At 38.8% G+C, this 20,972-nt stretch overlaps 1 protein-coding gene across 2 annotated transcripts in view; it reads left to right on the plus strand.

The window, feature by feature from the left end:
- LOC135935675 (homeobox protein abdominal-B-like) overlaps positions 1-20,972 on the plus strand; it is a 67,277-nt gene that overhangs the window by 18,185 nt on the left and 28,120 nt on the right. Inside the window, exons 1-2 of one of the 2 annotated variants that reach the window (XM_065478174.1) lie at positions 3,872-4,016; positions 6,878-6,952. The gene's annotated coding sequence lies outside the window, so the exon portion shown is untranslated. Of the gene's footprint in view, positions 1-3,871; positions 4,017-6,877; positions 6,953-20,972 lie in introns of those variants that run through there. The other variant, XM_065478173.1, reaches the window with a different exon arrangement.

Here is a 20,972-nt window from a genome sequence, read left to right on the forward strand (position 1 = left end):
AGTTGCCCTTGTCACAGCCAGCATAATTCGTGCTATATACCATGGGCCACACACTTTTCATGCAAATTAACGTTGCATGACGTCGGAAGGGAGCTGCGCATGTGATGCTCGCTGTGTCAAATTTTCGGGAATATTAAAATGCAACAAAATATTGTATTAAAATTGGACTAATTTCTGGAGCACGTGCGGTCCGCCGCCATGACTTTGGCTTATACCTGCACCGCAGCCTGCACGCCAGCCGCCGCAGTCAAAACGTCGAAAAATTAAAAAAGTGCTTTGTAAAAAAATTGTATTTGCACGATCAAACTTCACTTTTTAAGGTTTTTCAGCAGCCACCGGGCCAAAATTAGGCTGCAGCCGGTGCAGCCAACCACCACTTGAAATTGCGCGCGGCTGAGACAATTAATTAAAATTGATACTATATGATATATGCGAGAGTAATTTGATTTAAATTTTACTCTCGTTAATTATAAAATAATTATTAATTATTTGCATGTGATGCTAATATACAAATGCGATTCCTGAAGTAAATGGAAAATTTTCGCAATTACGTTTTTGTCCAGCTATGATAATAATTTATTTAATATTATTTTTTAACAAAATGTTGACTAATTTAAATTTTATGCTCCTTTTTTCGATGCAATATCCTTTGCAATTTTTTAAGATCTCGATTATTGTTTATTACTGAATAACACGCAGCTGTTGAGCACTAGAAGGTCTTAAACTTTATACTATGCTATTATTATCATTTATTGTTAACATTTATAGATTAATGCTATTTCATTTTGGCAAAAAGTCATAAGATTCGACTGACTTCAGAAATTTCCTTTCATTTATTTTCCTCAGCTATTATTATACCGCAGATGGCTAAGTTTATCCTATGCAATTGTTTCCTCATTGTTATTTGAAGGAAGCGGTCTTTTTTATGCCGCTGATGCAGTTCTCTCGCAGCTGCATATAGACAGCTTTTTATCATTCTGCTTTAAAATGCACCCTTGCCGTGTCGCTCGCAGAGACGCAATTTGTTTTGACTCAGCCGCCTGTTAAAAAATGCATTCGACTCCCTTATCAAAAAAGTGCAGCAATGGCGACGTCATCTAGCCTCATGCATTTTAATTTCCATGGCAACTGACTTTAGCTGCGCTGATGTCGATCAGTTAGACGCAAAACTCACGTAGCAAGCAGGAAAATGCGTCGCTCGTCTCCTGCTGCCATGCCGCTGTTGCTATATAGACGCCGTGTTTGTTATATATATTATGTCACAGAATTTATAACCCCTCAAGGAATGATAAATGCTGCGGAAATGTAGAAAAAATGCTGAAATGAAATGCGCACACCAGGCATTTTATCAGAAAGCAGCGAGGAACGCATAAAAGGATGGCGGAGCTGCTGGTTTGTGTTGTGAGCTGTCGCCGCATATGAATTATTTATGATACGTATTTCTTTATCAGCGTACAAATAAATAAATAAAACTACAGTCTCACAATGGCTGCTGAGAGCGAATTTGGCAGAATTTTTTTCACGCTAGCCAAAGTAAACACTCTTTTTATGAAATCTAAATTAGCCAACAAAAATCGTAAAAATGCAAATAGCTCGCGACTTGGACAATTTTTCTTTGCACCCGATGCGTTGTAATTCGATGGTAATTGAAACCGACTCAGTGGGAAACCGAGACGCGTCGACAACGCTCCCCACAATTCACGTGGCAAATGCATATAAAATTCGGCACAAAAGGCAGAAAATAAAACAAGCTGCGAACAAAACAGAGATGAAACCGCACCCAACAATGGCTAAAGAGACGAGGGATGCTGGCCTTTGCGTTTCTTATTTCATCCCTGGGTCGACGCGGCTGCTTCTTTATAAATAAATAAAAATGTAAATTGACCTTTCAGGGACGGGGTTTGGGACGAGGGTACGAAGTCTCTGACTGACCCCAGCGCGCTCTCCAAATTTATGGCTGTGGAAATGGTGATGGGATTAGGCCAGGGAATGCAGCCAAATGGAGCTGCCAGCACATGAAAAATGTCCTGCAGGGGCTTCCGAATGTGCCAGCGTGCACGAAATATATGGACGGAGGCCTGCTGGGTGGTTGCCGAGGATTAATTCTGCAGACCAAGGAGCCAACCAGACAGCGGGCCATTTCCACCCCTGCTGGAAAAGGAAAAATGGGGAAAAGGATGCTGTAATAATTATACCGTATTTAACAATCAAATTATGCGGGACGAAAGACAAAGTCGTTTGAATTAACCTTACATAATATCCCTATCTGGAAAATTTTAGAAATACGGAGAGATTTATCTTTAATATGAGTAAAAAGCAGCATTTAAAGAAAGAGAAAATGGATTTTAATTTCACGAAGTGTAAATTTACCCCCATGCGCGATGTTGACTTGATAGGCAGGTCCAGAGCTCATCGATTGAGGCTTCTGGCTCCGCGTGTAAATGTTACTGTGCCTGAACAGTGCTTCCAAGTGCAGTGCTATCGTCATTGGAATAGTCTTTCACCAAATTTGTGTATGAACGAGAATTCAAGTGCATTTAAGAAGAAAATTGAAGAAGCAATATTCTCAAGCTACCATTAATTATTACTTCCTTCCAAATGTTGTTCCTACATAATTGTATCATTACTTTATGGATGTGTGCTGATTTGGGGCAGAGTTGCCCTGTCAGCCCATAATAAACTTAAAATTTTGAAACTAAATTTAGACATTTTAGTTGAAAAAAATGTAATCATTTTAGTTAAAGATTTTTATTTTACACTTTACCAATATTGCACATTTGAATAAGGATCATTTTTGTCAAGAAATTACGAGTAAAAAATGAAAAGCTCTGAGAAAAACAAATAATAAATTAGGTAATAAATTGAAAAACTATAATATTTTTTCAAATAAAAACTTACCAACCGCTGAGATCACCCGAAATTTGAGGCTACACTAAAAATAGATGAAAATCTCTCCATCTGCGCCTCCAAAAACGTTAGCTTTCTGCTGTCCATTATTTTAAATCAATCAGCGCGTTGGACTTCAGTTACATTACGTCAAAAACCAAAATTTCCGCAGCCAAAGTGCAATCCGTGCTGCCAAATTGCATTAAGTAAATGCCACTTATTTTTAGAGCAGCATAAAAAATTTTAGAGCGCCATAAAATTGAAGACCTGGCTGCGCCGCCTCAATAAAATCACTCCGACAATAATCCTACAACTGCATCCACATGCCTTTAAACGTGCTGGAAAATGTCACGAGCAGAGCGACGTGGCGACAAATTGTGCCCTTCTTTGGTCGGAACAAGTTGAAATTTGATCAGGGCCGCCCAGCAACGAAGATGCCTCAGTTAGTTAGGACACTCCATTAACCTCTAAGGTTGAAAATAGGAGAAGAGTTAAGCCACATAAACTTATGATATTACAGGGCAGATGGAAATCTGGTTCCGTTATCTTTTGGAGTCTTGGAGATTTGGACGATGGAGTTTTATCCAGGACGAAATCAATTCAACGAGTCAAAGAAAAATTCAGTAATTAGAAAAAAATTATTGCAGTGACATCGAAATTTTCACTGATGTTTTATTTTATATTCCGATCTCGTGTCACGTCGTGAGCCGGTTGTTGTTCGGCGGGCAGCAGCCCAGACGCAACACTTGTCCGAGACTGGCTCGTTTTCATAATTGATTGCACCAATAAAAGTGCATTTAAAGCCGAGCTTATAGTGCCGGCCCGGAGTTATTAATTATCAGTGGCGATGAGGTGCAGATGAAACGGCCGCGGGCACCGGGGGGAGGTCTGTCCCAGAGGGGGGAGTGGTGCCTACTCGGCAGCACGGCCTTAGTCACTACTTACTTATATGCATGCCAATCTCATTCACGTGATTGTCGCCGCCGAAGGCACATTATTCGGTCGAGAGAGCCGAGAGTAGCCATCTTCGCCGCCGCCGCCGATTCGGCCCCGACGCCAGCGCCGTTCCATGTCGCCGCGCATTTTCCGCTTCTTTTCCGGCCGGATCGATAATTAGACCTGCCATAACTGTGAGTGCTGCTGCGAGGGGAACCCTCGATTTTGCTTTCCTTTTGGGCAACGCACAGACGAACGCACGCGGCTTGCTTGCCGCGCACACATGCGTTTTCTGGGCTGCCACCCGCGGGGGATTTTTTGCGCCGCTTCTCTTATTCAACCCTTCTTATATATATTTATTTATACATACCCTCTGATCCGCCTTGGCATTGACCGTTTTCTTGCCGCGCCGTGAACGGCATCAATATAGGGTTCATTATAGCAAAAATATAAGCGACCTTCTTGCAAGTTCAATGATTTAAATTTTTGAGCAGCTTATTTAACAGCAGCGATAACACATTTTTTTATTGTTGGTAACCAGTGAAGGCAAAATCATGACGTTGTTATATTTTAAAATGCAGCTTCTTCGGTGTAAAGCAATTTGTTTCCGTTATCTCTACATTAAAATTATCAGCTCACTACGAAGGAAAAGCTGCATTTAATTTCAAGTGAAAAATATAATTTTATTATAATCAATCTTCCTTCACCATAATTATGATCAATTAAAGGATTGCTAGAAAATAATCTCAAATTCTTGATTGAAATCACCCAAGTTTACATCTGAGAGGATTTTTAAAATATCAATGTCCAAGACACATTTTTTGTTCTAATGACAGTGAATATTGTTGAGCTATAAAACAACGTTGTTAAGCGATAGTAATTTTTAATATGTATTACACAACATGGAACTCTAAAGAAACAAATCAGATTTTTTTAATTGTTGAAGTGTTTCTTCTGCAACTAATATAATGTTCATATCCTTCTAAATTCAGGTTTTAAGAGCATTCCTATTTAATTTTATATTTAAAATAAAAGGAGCAAGACAAAAAATTCATATCTTCAGACAATTGTGGCTAAAATATTAAAAAATTTATATTTTATCCTTCTTTCTCTCCGGTTTTTACCAGAGTAAATATTTATATTTTATATCCAATTCATTATCAGAAAGCACTACCACCTAATTAATTTTTTTAATTCAGGGTTTCAACAATTTGTAATGAATAGCGCGCAATTGATATATTTTTTCTTTCATATCTCTTAAAAGCAATCCTTCTATAGACTGATTAACGCTGTGAAGCAGTTTATTGCTAAACAGCTGGGAAGATGATCGATGCTAGCATATTTCTTTATTTTTATTACGTTTACAGTGTTTCAGTTTTAATTACCAGAAGTAAATAAATTTAGCCTGCACATAAACACACTATGAGGATAATGAAACAATTTAACGTCTAACACAAAGCTTTTGTTTAGGTCCCACAACATGAAATCAATTCATAGCTCATTCGAAAAAAACAATTAAAAGCATTGGATGATTCAAATGCTTTAAGCATAATCAGTTGAACAAGTTCCTTAGAATCGACACACTTTAAAAATTGAATCCCTGATAGGCAATTTTAACAGTAAAACAATTAAAAAATTATCTAGAATGTTTAAATATATTCCCTTTTAAAACTATCGCCATAAAATTGATCCTAAAATGCTAAAATGGCCTTTACATCCGAGGTGAGACACCATTCCCTCTTTCACAGCAGTCAATTAATTTCCATAATCGGAAGCACGTCGGCGTAAAAAAAGGGTTTGATCGCTGTTTGTCACGATTTTGTTGCTAATTATGCGCATTCAAAAGCTCAATAATTTTCGGCTTTCCCGGCGAGCGGCCGCTAATAGTGCTTTATTTAAAATACATAACGTAAAAAGTGGCGCCGGGCAGCTTTTCCAGCAAATCTTGCACGAGAACACGCGAGCCATAAAACCCGAAATAATCTTGTTTCCCGTGATGTTCAGCGGGCCGATTTTGTTTAAAAATGGCCGCCGACGTTGCTCGCACGCCGCGCGGCTCACTCTCACCGGGTATTTGCGGCTGCTGCTGTGTGTGCTACTGCCGGCTGGGTATGTATTATTTATGTACCGAGCCGAGCATGTATTTTGTTGTATTTGCCGGCCATAATTCACCAGCGGGCCGCTCTCTTCAACGTTGCAGTCGTAAATCAGGCTCGTTGCGAGGGTTGCTGGTGGTGCATGCGGCTGCTCGGGGATGATCAGCGCGAGCTGGCTGCTGCTGCTGCTGCTAATGCAAACACTCTCGCCATACTTGCTGGCAGATAACGATTTTTATTATCATGCTCACCGCCATTACACTAATTTGTACACATACACACACAGCTCCAGCTCGTGCCCACGCGTTGGAACCATTAAATTATGCAATCTGCACTGTATTATCAGCCAGAGAAAATTCGCACGCTCGCTGTTGTACCACCATCACAAAAAATATATGAATATTGTCTTCCGCTATACTTCACGAAACTATGAATATCACTGAGGCAAGCACGGCTAATGCGAAGCTATTTTTAATCAAGAGCGTGCATGCGTTTGATCTGACACTCACATTTAATGGTCAACTGCTCCGAGATTATAACTAATGCAAGAAGGAGGCACAACGTCGTGTGGTTTTGGCACTGAATCTAATTTTATGATGAAATTCAAGAAAATACTCTGATCTTCAAAGTAATTTCATTACATCTTCCAAAAATGAAAATCATCGAAATTATTATAGATATTTTGCAAATATTTTAATTTTTTTATTTAATGGATTGCAAAATTACGGAATACAAAACCATCGGTTTTTCATTTGGATAAAAACATCGGTGTTTTTTTTCCTTCTAATCAAGTCACTTTTCATTTTTTTATTAGGAAATAACTCTATTTATCAAAATAAAATTGATTACTTACACTTTAAAACTATATGATTTAAAATGTGAAGAAGATCAAAAAGTCTCAAAGTCTCATGGAAGAAAGAATAGGGCGAAAGAAATTATTTGAGCATTTTCTGTTTCAGATTTCATTGGCAAATTACTTAAGTATGGAGTAATTCAACAACTTTTTGGATTGGCTACAACTTAAACCTTCACTGGTGAGTAGAGACTCTACTTTTCAATATACTTTCGAAGCAATAATTCTAACGCTGCGTTAAGCTCTTTGTTATGCCATTTCAATGTGGCATTGGACCATATCCTTGAAAAGACGTTAAAAACAGCGGATGCGCGTGCACATCACACTTTTGTTGTCTGGATGGAGCCATTCCGGCGTGTTTATTGCACTTGATTGAAAGCAGCCGTCGTAAAATTGCGCGGCACCAACAAATAAATGATTGCGGCGGCATTACAGCTTAATAATCCGTCACTTGGTCGGCGAATGTTTTTATTATTGCACTATAGTACCCGCATGCAGAAAATTTCGCTTGTCATGACGAAAATTACATCACAGATTTGATTGCAGCTCATTGTCAGGAACAATGCTTGTGCGTACTTTGCCACACACGCGCTCCTAGCGCCGTGCCAGTTATGCAACCGACCGCTCTTGTTGCATGCGTGCTTCGCAGGTTGCATAGAACGTAGGATGTTTCAATGACACTCGTTGGAAATGACTGGCAGGATTGAGCACTCTGCAGAAATTAAGAATAGTTAAATCGTTATTTTGAGTAAAGATTTGCACTACTTAAAATAGTTTAATGTTGCCCTTAATCCTGCCACTATCGAGATTACGGTTAAAATTGTTTTCTTAGTTTGAAGCCCATCATCAACAAATGAGAACAAGTGATGTTTTTTTATGAAATTTTATTTTTATCGGATACTTTCCAAGTCCAGCCAATCCTAATTTAAATATTTATTGTTATGATGTATAAATTATTCATTTAAATTATACTTCTTGTCAATCAATATTTATATATTCATCGAAAACTTTGGTTGGTGAGTGATGAAATACAGCATCCAAAATTATTCAAGCGCTTACCCTCATCTAAATTTTGAGATACGCCTTACGTGAGGAAATACAACGCACGGACACGTTTGAACCTCCCGATGCGTTGCAACACATTCTCCAAAAAGGCAAGATAAAAAACCAACCGACGCCAAAACTCTTCCTTTCTATGTTTATGTTTGTTTATCCTTACCGCTTGTTCTCTTTGAAATCCCTTTTCCGATTTTACCGAGTTCGTTGGTTCCGCCATAAAATATCACACTTGCATTGTGTTACCCATTGAAGAGCAAAAAAGTGCTCTCTTGTGGACCTTGACCGGCAGCCCTATACGCTTAGAAGAAGAAGAAGTGTAAAGCTTGAGAGCAAAAAAGCAGACGGATTTCTCTCATTGCTGCATGCCGCACAATGGCCGCATTCCTGTGTTTTTTGCCCTCATCGTCCGTCACTCTCGCTTTTACTTCCCGCAAGGCTGCTGCTGCTGCTGGGAAAGGAGAATGACCGAGAAATAAATCACGCTCCATAGCATCAATAAAAATGCGTATACAAGTCGAATAATTATTTTTTATAGTCGCTTGGCGTCATCTGCAAATGGAAGTTGAATTCAAAGAATTGGTTTTATTTCGAAACTGATTGTTAGGTGCTGAATGGGGTGTGAGAAAACATAAAATGGCCAGTTGGACGGGTTGCGGCACATTGTAAGCTCCAGAGTGATTTGCATTTCCCATTGCACTTGAGCAATTAGTCAAATTGTTGCAATGTGTACTTTTACGGCCATGACAACCATTTTGACTTTTTATGGTGGACGTCCAAGTCGTCAAGGGACAGCGGAAGGAGCTCTAAAATCCAAACGCTAGATTATTTTAATATGTTTTTACTTATGCTAAGGGGTGTGAGGTACACACGTGCGACAAATTGAACTTCAAGCAATGCAGCAAATGAATAGGGTATAAATAACAGTGTGCTGAAATTATATTTTACTTTAATAAATCCGACAATTTTAAAGGATGTTGACAAATAATGTTAAGACAAATTGTCTTGGTGCCCTATAACTTTTATTACAATTTTTTATTCTTATCTCTCAAATGAGATGATTAAAATTCAATCTCTAATTTAAATTCTGTTGTACACCATTGTTGTACACCATTGGTGTTTCTTTAAATAAATAATAATAATTTAAATTCTGACAAAATAAAATATTGGTTGTAAAATTTTCTTTCTGTGGACGAATTTTTAAATATAGTAAAAAAGAGCTCGATTTTAAAACAGGTCAAAATCTTCACTATTCAATTTCTCTGTCAAAATCGCTCAAATTAGCACTTATCTCGGAGCCAGCTAAGTCATGCATTCGATAGTTTTGCACAAATACTTTCAAATCTCTCGTAGATGAGACAATCTCGCGTTTATAATAATCATGATAAATGCACAAACGTTACTGAATTAGAAAAAAATTGAATAGTTAGAAAAACAGTATGCTATATTGAAGTTGCTGAATTGAAGATTAGTATATAAGTTATTTGCCAACAGTAAGAATTAAAATATGGGAATTCAAATCTTGCAAAAATTTCTCATCTCATCTTGAAATTTGATTTTATAACTTAATATCTTAAAAATTATCCTTCCGTACATGTAAAAATTGGGGAAAATATTGGAATTTTCCATTGTTTTGACATAATTTTTTATTTCCTATTTTCTTCAAATTTTTATCGGCAATGAAATAATCGGATTTTTCGTGTATTTAAAGTTGAGAATTTTTTTCTCGACGTGTTTCGGTTCCTGCTGGTGCCATAGTCATGACGGGTCCTATCACGTAGGCTCCAGGTACAAAATTTGAACTGTGATATAGGACACCTCATTAGGGCGCCAGTAAGAGACGAAGCAAGCCGAGTAAAATAAAATCTCAACTTTCAATTAACGAGGACAAGTCCAATTATTTCATAATTTTATTTCTCTTCGTTACAATTTTCTGCATTTAGAGTTTGGCATTCTTTCGAAAAAAAAATCCACAATATATATAGACATCTAGAAATGATTCTTACGCAACACGGTTTTTAATCTTATTTTCAAAATTGACCTCCTAAAAAAACTGGCGACACTTAAGATAAACTGAAGCAGATAGATCCTCACTTAAAATGATATTCAAATAGTGCGAGCGTAATATTTAGTCTGCTCTCGTCTCCTCTCCAATATTTATTTATTATTTCAGCCTCCAGCTCTCATACTCCCACACATCAGGCACGTCCAGAAGTTTTTTTTATTACGGTTTGTTTCTTTGACACGCTCCAACAATAACACAGGATCTCTCACTCCCTCATTTCCTCCCTTTTTTTAATTGACTCCATGGCAAGCCAAGGAACGAGCAAGAGCAACAAATTGGGAGCTATTTTGAAATCAAAACTCGGCGGCCATCATGCCTTTGCGAGTTGCTTGTGAGAAACGTGGTGTTTTGTTGTTTTGAATAATAATTTTACGCTCTCAGAAAGGAACTTGAATTCATTGGCTGTCGTCTTAACATGCGTGCCAGCCAGCCAGGGGTCAATCCTTTGACGGCCTTCTTTTTATGGTCTTGTCCAGTCTTTGACCTCCACGCTGCATCTTTTGAATGATTTCTGAAAAGACGCGTTCCCTTTCAGCTTTTGTTGTTTAGTTGCTGCGATTATCCACGGTTCGGCCATATTTTCCTCATGCTGGATCGAAGAATTGTTGCGTGAAATCCACAGCACCCTAAAATAAAATGCAGGGTAGTAAAAATGGAAGTAAAAAATTAAATTATAAAAAAGAATTGCAGTTGAAATTTTTATTTGATTTTTTTATTAACTTTTACAAAACCACCTCTTCTTCAAAAAATAAAAAATAAACCAGAAATACCTTTAATAGGATAACGTCAGCAACCGAATCACCAATACTAGTTTGCATTTTATATTTAGTGTAAAGTAATATCTAAAGCTATTAATTGTCATCAAAATATTCAGGCAACAAAATGTTGACCAAAATTTTTTATGGCGATAAATTTCTCGTCATAACGAAATTCATTATTCTGTTCATAAGATGAATATTATATATTCCTTTAAATTGAGAGAAATTAGGAATTTGTATGAATAATAGAGCGATAAAGTAATATAGTTTCATTAATTCCTGCACATAAATTCTTTGGCCCTACATGGCAATAGAGATAAATATATTCCGACAGGTTTAATCCAAACCAGAACACAAATGAATTGAAAATTAACTATTTTAGGGTTTATATGAGTTGAAGTGATTTTTGTGGGATTTGCAGAATCCCTTTTTGTTTTAATATGAAGGTTCTTTCAAATATTTTAATCGTTTGAAGGAACCTTGTAGCAGTGTAGCGTAAATTCATTTTTAAAGAATTTCATTTTATAAAATTTTAAGCTTTTTAATTAAATTAAAATATAATAATTAATTTGGAAGTTAAAAATATATTTCCCGCATTAAAATCTTTTGCAATTTTATTCTTACAATTAGTTTGATATAAAAGAGAAGTTTAATTGTTTTCTACGGTAAAATGCGCCAAGAAAAAAGCAAAATTCAAATCGCTCCAAGTGGAGTAGCGAGTGCACGCTTTGAGTACGAGATGTCTCCACGGTGAGTTTCAGCTCGAGGCCTCCATCCCCCATCGCTAACTAACCTCGGTAACGTTGGTTGGCTGTGTCGCGCCGAGAGTTCTCGGAAATATTAACCAAAAGGATGCCATGTCGCCAGCTTCGGATGGTCGCATGCTCTGCGAGCGTTTATTTTCTTCTCCATAACTCTTCTCGGAGTCTCATGACCTGGAAAAAAGCAGAAACTCTAATGATCGAAAAGAAAAATCATTTCTGAACGGTTGCCAAGAAAATATTTCAATCAGCATGAATTGCATCACGGTCCAAGTCGAGGTTGTAAATAGAAAAGAGAGAACATGGATATACGCAGAAAGCCATCACTCTTGGGATTTTATTAAGAAGATTGCGCTCTTCTGGCAAGAAGTGCACGCTTTATTTACATTTATTGTAATTTTTATTGATAGGCTCTTCAGAATTCTTCATTTTATCTTGAGAGTATCATCTTCACTTAAAAACTCGTGCCACTTTCGAAGCATGTTCGTGTCAAAAATAAGTTTTAACTGAGAATAATTGAATATTCAATTAAACTCGAAATTTATTCATATAACGCAGACAAAACAGTTTCATGCCAGCTTACGAAATTGAATGCTAAAAGTTTATTCCGAGAAAACGCATCAAATGCACTTCGTTAATAACACCAGAATTATTCTAGCGTGCTACATTTCAGTTTGTGCACTATTCACGTTCGCTAATCCACGGCTGGGCGTTTGTTTTACGACTAAACGACTATGTCAAAGCCCCCCGCGCCGCCAAATGCATGCGAGCACACATTTTCCTTGCTGCATAGGGCATCATAAATTACTCAAACGCACCTACAATTGTGCATATGTGATATGCTTGCACCGCAAATGCTCATAATCCCTCGCGCCCCGCTAATTTATGATGCGAATATGCTGCGCAATCATGGCTGCGGGGAAACTTGCAAGGCGCATTTCTATCAGCTAGCGATCGATCCACGCAAATATCTCTCCTTCTTCTTAGAAATGTCACCTGAATAGTTAATGAGAGGAATGCTAGATGATGCGCAAACTTCTCGGAAAGTGTCTCGTAATTTAGAAATTATTGCGCACTTCACGCCTTTTTCTCTTGCATGAATTTTTTATCAATTACGCATCCACTGTGGGTGCGCCCCTTTATTTATGAGAAGACATCTCTCCCTTCTCCGCATCTTGCATTTTTAATCCAGCGGAAGGAAACTCAGACAAATTCATCTACTTAATTAAAAAGGCGCTGCTTAATCACACCCTTCGCAGCATCTGCGCACAAGTCTTAATCCGCTCTCCAGAGGCTTACAAGATGAGATTTCTTTGTATGGTTAGGCGGGTTTTCAATCTTATACTAGCAGAAATCACAATTATAACTAAGTTTTTACAATTATTGCTATTTGTTATAACCGAGGGTTTATCATTCATTATTGGAATAATTTTATTGACACGATAATTTTTTTGATTTTTACTCATTTTGATAACATGTCGAGACTAAAAGCTATTGATTCTGGAATAATTAAATATATTTCAAAAATTTAATTTGTCCAAATGGTATTGGAATTAGTACCTTAATAAGTCAGCTAATTTTGTTGCTCTTCATTCACAATTCATAACCCTTTTTTAGTGTATTTGGATTCGCTTTCTTTATTCCCCCACCCAAATGAACCAAAAAATTGTGTGCCGCCTTACACTCTGTTCGGTGGTGGAGCAAAAAATAATATAAATTTTAAGTCTGCGCGGAGCCACTTAAGAACGAGAGACGCGCATGTGGCGCAGTCGGAAAGATAAATTAGAATATTGTTCTCAATTTAAAAGTGCTAGCTGGCTTGAACGGGCGGCGGTGATAAATTTTGATTAGCCTCGAGCGCAGGCAGCGCAGCTCGCTCGCGGGCCTCTTGCTGCTGCTGCTGCTGCTGATGTAATTACACGCATAAAAAAGATAATGAACGCTAATTAACTTGTCTCTCAGTCAGTCCGCCTCTTCTTCTTGGCGTTTATTTTTCCGCCTCCGGCTTGCAAAGTGCCAACTTATTTCTTGTTAGTGAAGAGGAAAATATGAGCCGCAGCAGCTTTGGTGGGCCGAAATTTCGTTGATATTAACGCCCCGCTTTAAATTTATTCTCTGCTGGCTTTTTCTCCGAAAAGGGGCGTGAAAAATGCAGCGATTTTATTTAAAAAAAAAGGAATAAATGTTTTGAATATCCGGTTTATTTCGGATTTTTTATGTTAGCTATACACACGATGGTCTATATAGAACCAATCTTATATAGATCCATCATTTCCATCGCTGTGAGGAATGAGCTGAACAATCACATATAGGCCTGCTTTTGATCATTCTAGTAAATTAAATTATAAGTATGAAACGTAAATGCTGCACTGCCCTTCTCGCTATGGTTAAATTACGCCTGCAGAGAAATGGGTCAGATCTATATATAAATTATTAAATGTGTCTCATATATTTTCGCCCAAGTCAGCAACTTGAGAGCTCTGTCTCGGCAGCAGCAGCGGCCGCGTTGAATATATAAAAGCAGTTTGGTTCGTCGGGTCTGCGAAATCTTCTTGGGCACAAAAGTATGAAAATGAGGGTGGTCGTGCTGAGGCATCACAGTCGGGGCTGAATTACTCGTCGACACACTGTGAGAGAGAGAGAGAGCATAGAAATGGGCACACTGCAGTATATATGGGGCACTGCAGAGAGCGCCATTTAATCCGGAGAACAGCTCCTTCTTGCTCGGCAGACCAACTTTTGCCGTATAAAAGCAGCGACATTTAACGCTCTGCAGAGAAACACACACACGCCACACTCGGGCATAGAGAGCACACGAGCGGAGAGAAAGGAGCTAGATATACGGCCAAATGTACTTTTTAAGTGATACGCGTGGCACTTCCCTCGGAATACCAAGCAGAGGCCCTTTTGCTTTTCTAAACACCAATGCGGAAAAGTTAGTTTGGTCCCAAAAGCAAGAGGAACTAACAAAACTCGTTTCCCTTCTTGGCGCGGGAAGTAGGTATAAAGAGGTAGTGCTCTTTATTTCCTGGCTGACGAAGCATTTTTTTCGGCGGCTCGCAGCAACTCGAGAGAAATCTCATTGAGACTGCTACAGAAGAGAAATCGCCAGAACCTAAAAAAAGGGGATTTTAACTCAAGCACTCTTGAACAGATGAATCCTATGGAAATTTTTACACCCTTCATAATCCCAAGGAGACTGACTGGAGATAATAATTAAAATATTAAGAAAAATAGGTAAAACAGCTTGATTTTTAAATCGCTTTCCCTACACAATATATTTTATTTTATTTAAATCAAATCGTTTTGAGGTGATTTAAGGCAGAAAATAGTGGCCCTAAAAAAATTATTTTACCAAACACATATATTCCACTCAGAGCCAAGGAAAATATATATAGAATCTGCTTTTATAAAAAAACTTTAAGCTGTTGTAGTGATATGCTGAAATGTGTTGTTTTTTCCCATTATTTTCCAACACACAGATGGCACGTACGCGCATTACTGCTGCAAACACATCCGTCCAGGCAGCTCTCTTCAAATTCTCAGAGAAAAACAGCACCCAAGGGCTCTTCCGAGCTCAGCTAGTGCTGGAATCGCCTCTTGACTTGAAAAGCATTCGACATCGCATGTACCAATGATGAATAATTCAAACCCCATTGTAGCAGCACTTATTGATGAGAATAAGCAGCAGCACTCAAGCACGTCCTTGTCGCGGGTGACATTTTGAGACAAAAAGAAACAGAGAGTATAAAAAGCAGCTTTGTATGTCTCACAAGATAATAACATGAAAAATGAACGAGGCGCGGCGACTTGAATAAAACGGATAAAAATATGAATTTATAATCAGTTCGGAGAGACAGAGAAAATTGTCCCGATTGGTTTCGCCGGTTGAGTCGTTTTATTGCTGGAAATAATATACAATATTATTCATATTTTATTGCACCGTCGGCCGCCGGAAGGTTATTTAGCGCTGGAATTATTCGAATTATTCCTAATGGACCGCGATATCAGAGTGAGAAAAGTTTGGCTATTTATTCGGCGTTTCCGAACATAATGGTGGTGTTTCTGTCCGTGCGTGTGTGTATGTTATTTATCCAAAGCCTGCGAGCCATCAAGCAGCGTAATTTACGACCAGATCAGGTGGTCCCTGACAAGCAGCAGAGGCAAGCCAGACTTGCAGACTCAAATTAGATGATGGACTCACAGATTAGTGGCTGGTTCATCTTGTTAGGAACGGCACGTCCGCGCACCAAACGCGCAGCCAGCACGAATATCTTCACGTCCGCCGCTTATTTATTAGTGAAAAATCATGCTCGGGATTCGGAATGGCTGCTCACTGGCGGATAGAATGAAATGGGAATTATTTTTAAGCTTTGCAAGAGGGGATTTTCAGACGGGATATCATTCCTGGCTTTACTGGTGCAGCACGACGCTGCCGTGGCATTCCTCGTCAATTTCAGGTGCTATTTGGCATTCTTTTAAATTTGAATAGGACTATTCGCTGTGTAAGAAATAAAGTGGAGACGAAAAATACGAGTTTCTTTATTAATGACAAAAATAAGATAAAATATTAAGCTCTGTCTTAAGATATATTAGAGAGCATCAGACTAAAATGGAAAATACAATATTTATTTTATGGCTTTATTTTATTTAAAAAAGTATACAAACCCTCATATTTGTCAGTAAATTTACTCAAAGAAAAATATGGAGTTGATGGATATCGTTAGATTCACAGGGGGCCAGATTCGCACGTCGGGTGGGGTGCGGCGCTTTGAACCTTTCAATAAAAAATGTGGTAAAGAAGCGATTTGAACACAATTATGATTTTATTTGTATTTATCATAATTTCTTAAGGCGAATCAGAAAAAACACACTCGCGAAATTTGTACAGGAAACAGAAGAGAGCCTTAAGTTGCCCACAGTTCGACGACATTGAAATTAATTCCAACGCGCATATTGGTTGTTAGATTCTCCTAAAAATGTTTTTTATTAGGTGATGTTAATTATTTTCCAGTTATTACTGAAGCAGGACTTTTATCAATCCAAATTGAGCAATCGTTGAAGTTTTTGTGTACTATTTTTCACTTATTTTTACTTAACGCCTGAATATATGCAATGCGAATGCACTCGTGCTCACCAGGTTGCAGCTCTGCAAGTTAAGGGGCTACACTGGCCTCTCCTTCTACCGCAAACGCCGAGTGCCAGACGTTCTCCCTTTTAGCCGAGAGCAAAGCAGTTTCAAATTAAAGCACTGTTCGCATCACTCATTCTTTATCAAGGCTTTGGTACAAGGGATGCTGCCAATTTTTAACGTTCAGGTTTGAGCAGGCGTCCTCGGTTCTTTGTAGATTACCGCGACACACTCTGCGCAGGTTAAAATACTTGCCGATCTCATAATTTATAAACCGGCCAACCTTCAAATCGAAGAATTTCCAGTGAGGAATCCATTTTATTGGTTTTCGCAATAGAGAACTGCTGCTGAGCGAGTGTCACGTTCTGAGAGAGAATAAAATAAAATAAAATATTATGTTGAGCACTCGTCTGTTCAATAAAAGGAAGTTCTCAGAACATACACACTGCTTACATATGAGCAACTTTGTAAAGGCGAATAAATTACGTCTGACTAGCATTTTCAGATCTGACTGAATTTTAATAAAAGAAATGTGCCGCCGCGCGCTTTTCACCCCTTTTGCACGAAGATAAAAGTCGTTACGGATGTTAGATTAAAATGTAACCCTTTCCGACGACGCGCACACTTGAACTAATAACTCGTTGATGACACATTTACGGCCATTTTTCTTTATTATTAAAATCGCTGCCTTTCAGCAGAAATCTCGTTTTCATCCTTTCGCACACGAGCGCTCCAAATAAAAAACCAGTTTAGTCGAGAGAGTGCTCGCGCTGTGCGTTCCATTTTGGGCCCCAGTTGCCTCGCCGCTGGTTTATTTCCGACCAAGCAGCACAGCTCTGAGAGGATTAGCCTGCTCTGCGGGCTGCATATTAAAGAGCTGATGCATCCAGATCGATTGTGATCCAATATCCGGTGCATCTCTCTCAGTCAGGCTGCTTTTTATCATCCGGACTCTTTTCCAAATCCATCTGCTGGCTTATTAGATCACCGACTTTTTATGGTGTTTTCTCAGCAACGCCAAATGAGACGATCGTTATCAGCCATCAGGGATTACTTTGCATACTGATATGACGCCAGCTTGCTGCTGCTGCTGCTGCTGCTGGAATACATTACGCCACTTGATCCGAATTCACAGCAGGGATCTGTCGCCTGGTGCATGACGCCGTCTAATAGGATAGTTTCTCCATGGGGTTGCATATTGAAAATTCAGCGCTCCATCGCCGGGGGGCTCGGAAATGGGGCAGCTAGACTATTGGCAAATATTTGCACTTCGGCCTGCGCCGAGTCAAATGTCGACTGCGTGACTGAGGAAAAATCGGAACGGTTTGTTTGCACACTGGTCCGGTGAGATAGAGGAAATTGGTTTCCCGGCCTGCCTGTTTTTTAACTGACTCGCGCCCTGTCCGCACTTCCATTCAACGTGCGTTTTCGTTGTTTGCAACTAGAGCTTATCTGCCAAGAGGGATGATTTATTCGATTTAAGATGGCCACCGCGTCTCTTTTTCTGCGAGCTCAAGTTTTAAAAGTTTAATGGCTCTGACGCTAATGAAGTGTGTGCTCGAAGTGATTGATGGTCGTCGTAAGGCATAAATAAAAATCGAGGCAGCAACATAATAACACATTAGTGCGTGATTCGCCGGCCGCCGCCGCTGACGATTATTATTATTTTAAACGTTGTTTTATGAATCTATAAAGAGTCCTTTAACACTTCTGCTAGTTGTTTTACGGTCTCATTTTTAATTTTAATGACCAATAGTAATGTGTTAACTCGCTCTCAAACGCCCTCAAAGTAGTGTGCTTTTTATTTATTTAACGCGCCGCTGGTGTTTTTGTTGCTCTTGCAACAGCTACCTGAAATTGAGCGTTGTTAGCACGTGGAATGATAGAGCAGCAGCGGCAAAAGTATACACACAACACAATATTTTGCTGCTCCGCCGCCCACAAGAGCAATGATGATGATCATAATAAAAGGCCATCATCGCCACTAAATCTGTTTTTATTCGCGGCAGTTAACTCTTTTTATAATGGTTTTACGATTTGTTACCTTAGGTTAAGGTGTCTGTGTGAGAGAGAGTATGGCTTTTTGAACGCTCTCGCGAACTATAACAACGCGGCACAGGGTCTTTACTGCGTTGATAAATGGAGTTGCGCTGGCATAGCACGCGAGGAATGGCTGTTTTTCGGTCTATCAATATACGCAACTCAAGCTATATATAGTCTAATTTTTTGGAGACATCCCAGAATGGATGGGCCGGCAAACCTTGAGCCCATTTTTTTAAATTTTAAACCAGGATAAATTCCATGAATCATTCAAAATACATATACAACATAAATTTATACACCTGTATGCGAATATATTTTCATTTAAATAATAAAATAGTAAATATTCTACGTATTCACTTAAGAAATGCGGATATATGTAGACATTTTCACAGCTTTGTAATATGTATTCTCTTAATAGTGATAAATAATAAAATTATATTTTTAGTAAAACAAAATATCGCTCGAAAAACCAGGCAGCCATGCCAATTCATAATTTAAAAAAAGTCGTAATGAGATCCTTAGAAAAAGGCAGATGATATGATACTATCAGATCCAATCAGCAGGTGTGTAGTTCTTAACTATCCCATTTTCGGAATTTTCTAGCAGCTGTATAGAGTTCGGGTCGATTCCTAAAAACGCCATTTACGTATTTAAAAATACATAAATAACTTTTTTAACATTTCCCACATCATGACAATTTACGCACAAATTAAATAGTTGAGTGGAAATTGGCCGTCCCCGAGAAAGGGAATATAAAATAAGACGCCTCCGCCAATCTTGCGCTGGTTGCCGTGACCTGCGTGCTAATTAAAATTTACAATCAGCATCTGGGTGGTCCAACGCTCGGACGTCTTGAGACTCGTCGAGATCGCTTTCGTCTGGTCAATCCAGTCGTCGAGTAGGAGAGAGAAGGAATTATTTAGTATGTATTTTCCTCGGCCATATATGGAAGGGAAAGAGTTATGGAGTCTGCTTACATCATTAGTGAGTTTTCTCTCTCCGATTCCCATGACTGTTTAACTTTTCAGCTTTGTTACAGCGGCTAGTAAAATATTATTAAAAGTACTTTATATTTTCAGTGGAGCAGTAAATTCCTCGCATTTTTACAACTTGTACAACTTAGTAATGTAGGCAGTAAAAATTTTGGCCTTAGGCTGTGACCTCAGCGCGCAGTGAGTAATGAAAAGTAAGCGCTTGCTGTCAACTCTCTTGTTCGAAATGACACTTTCCGATCTAATCAGCGAGCAAGAGCTTTGGCGGTTTAATTTTAATGAGGAATAATTCTTGATTTTTATTTCATGCGTGTACGTGGGACCGCACAGCCCGGCGAACAAAAAAATAACTCCCGACAAGAGCAAGCACACACATGCGAGTTTAAATAATGCAAAGTTGAATTTGCCTTATGGTGTGCATGTATATTATTATTGTTGTCGGTGGGTGTTAAATGCCCTCGCTCAGATGCGTATCTCACGTTTATTTGCTTGTACTAGCAGCAATTACGTGGATAGCATTGTGTGCGCGAGTGGATTTCTCACCCACCGCAGCGAACTGCTGATGCCGTAGCTGAAAGAGAGCGCCGGGTCGTTAAATTTGATGTGCATTTAATTTCTTTTATCTGAGCCGCAATCTGGCCCTTGGGGCTGGATCAGGCCTACGGTGCACTGGGCTTTAACTCCCAGGTGGCCAATTGTAGGCCCAAATTCGCGACTTAAAACGGAAGAGCCGCCGTTTTTGGTATGGCGGCCGGCCGGCACAGGAGCAAAATGGCGTGTTTCCGAGAGGGAAGAGAGTGCGCCGCCGGGCCCAGCGGAGCCGCCATCGCTGCACCACTGCCGCTCGCACTAACGGATGACGCTGAATCGTTTTATATTTAACTCGACTTAGTGATCGACGTTCGATTGTTTAAATAAAAATTTACATACGGTTGTTAACCCTTAAAATATTTACTACCTAAATTAATTTATTTTTTTTATCCCCATTTGGATATTTTAATTGTTCTTTGTATGACTTTGGCGAGAATAGACAACAATAATGTCCAACCTTTTCATTTAACTTATTAAAATATTTAATTAATTCAGATTGGATTATTGCTAAATTTGTTAAAGCAAAAAATTTGAATGGTGGTTATTTCCCCATCACGTGTTTGAAATCAGTACGATATGTGTTTTTTACATATCATGGTAACGTTTTTATATTTTATCTTTAACAAAAGCTACAATTTTCTTCAGTAAATGTCTTGACATGAAAATAATTTTAGTGGGTAGGGGTGGGGACATGAAATGCGGACGGTGAGCACAGGCTGATTATTCTTTATACGCGCAATGATCTCGGTTTGCACTCGTTTTCAATCCAAATCGCGCAGACCCCCAAATATTGCAAAAATCAAA

Source organism: Cloeon dipterum, chromosome 2 (assembly GCF_949628265.1).
Source record: "Cloeon dipterum chromosome 2, ieCloDipt1.1, whole genome shotgun sequence".
NCBI classification, from domain to species: Eukaryota; Metazoa; Arthropoda; class Insecta; order Ephemeroptera; family Baetidae; genus Cloeon; species Cloeon dipterum.